This window comes from Monodelphis domestica, chromosome 1, assembly GCF_027887165.1.
Source record: "Monodelphis domestica isolate mMonDom1 chromosome 1, mMonDom1.pri, whole genome shotgun sequence".
NCBI classification, from domain to species: domain Eukaryota; kingdom Metazoa; phylum Chordata; class Mammalia; order Didelphimorphia; family Didelphidae; genus Monodelphis; species Monodelphis domestica.
Window position 1 is genome coordinate 112,860,653 of NC_077227.1, and position 1,474 is coordinate 112,862,126.

At 49.0% G+C, this 1,474-nt stretch overlaps 1 protein-coding gene across 2 annotated transcripts in view; it reads right to left on the bottom strand.

Moving 5' to 3' along the window:
• NEURL1 (neuralized E3 ubiquitin protein ligase 1) overlaps positions 1-1,474 on the bottom strand; it is a 109,171-nt gene continuing 107,697 nt past the window's right edge. For both annotated transcript variants that reach the window (XM_007479081.2, XM_007479082.3), the window contains exon 6: positions 1-1,474. This exon is cut by the window's right edge and continues 1,742 nt beyond it. The gene's annotated coding sequence lies outside the window, so the exon portion shown is untranslated.

Consider the following 1,474-nt stretch of genomic DNA (forward strand, 5'->3'; position numbering starts at 1 on the left):
TTGGATCGCTAAATCACCTTTATTCACAATCAGGGTGACCCAGAGGACACAATGGAGGTGGCATCTAACAGAACATAGCATCAGAAAGAAATGGAATAGAACAAGGTGGGCGCCTTCTCTTCCTCCTTCCCATTCTTCCTTTATTCCTAGAACCCCATGAGAATATGACCCTAGACCAGAACCTAACCCTGTCCCCATTTCCCTAAAGATGTTACCAAATTTGGAATCTCAAAGAGGTCACCCAAGGGAGTTCTTTTCTCCATGGAGAAAGGATGTCTCTCACCACGACCCCCATCTCCAATCCCAGCCCACCCCAATAGCTAGAATCTTGGAATGAAGAATGGAAGGAACTTTAGACACTATCCACTGGACGGCCGCCATGGTTTAGAGGAAACCTGACATACACAAAGAAGTGCTCTGCTTAGGCTCACACCAGAAATTAGGGACAGAAGCAGGACTAGAATTTGGTTTTCTGGTCCAGGGCTTTTTGCACCACACACTAATGCTTCCTCTCATCTTCTCCCTGCCCTTGGCAGCAGAGGTTAATAAGACTGGATGCGGGCAGGTAGAGCAGCAAAGGGTCAAAGAGGCTGCCCATCCTAAAGGGCAGGAAAGAGCCCTGCCGACCCAGGGGAGACCCAGTCCTACTCGGTACCAATACCTGGGATCCAGAAGCCCAGTCAGGCTTGGGGATGGAGTTTGGGTGAGATCATGGCTTAAGACAAATGTAAAAGATGGAACTTTTCCCAGACCCCTGGGCAATGCATCCCAAATCACAGAGGGACATTCTCCTAGGAGTCAGCTCTGGACTTCTAACCCAAGGATGATCAACAAAGGGTTGAAGAGTCATCAAAAGCCTTTAAGCACTTCCACTTCCTCTCCATTGGAAACCTATTTAATAGAGGTCCAAGACACATTTTTGTCTTCTACTGGGTGGGAGGAGAAGGGGATGGACAAGGAAAGTCTCTCACCCCAGGTACCCTACTCCTACCTTAGATTAGAGGTCAACAAACAAAGCTCCCCCAAACCCTCCTTTGTCTGCCTCTGGCTTCTCTTCTGCCAAACCAGAATTGTAAAGAACTCAAAAGGAGCTTAGAGTTCCCTTGTCCACCCCTCTCATTTTACAGATGAGGAAACTGAGACCCAAAGAGGTTAAGCCACCGAGGCTGCACAGAAAATTAGCAGCAGATCTAGTCCTTTGACTCCCAATCCACACCTAGAACACCTGAAAGCTCCTTGGGAGAGAATTGTCTAGGAGGGAAGCCATCCATCTTCCATTCCCCTTTCCTGGAGGCTAAGGAAACATTTGGCTAGATTTTGATGGGGGAGAGGATGCCTGAGCCTGAGTGGGTCCATCCCCAGAGAGGAGTATCTGGGATGAATCCGTCTTTTGTCACCCAACTGGCCCCTGCCTGGTACATGTCATGGCACTTAAGGCCCTCTAGTCATGAGGCAGGGAGGGAGAGTGATTGGA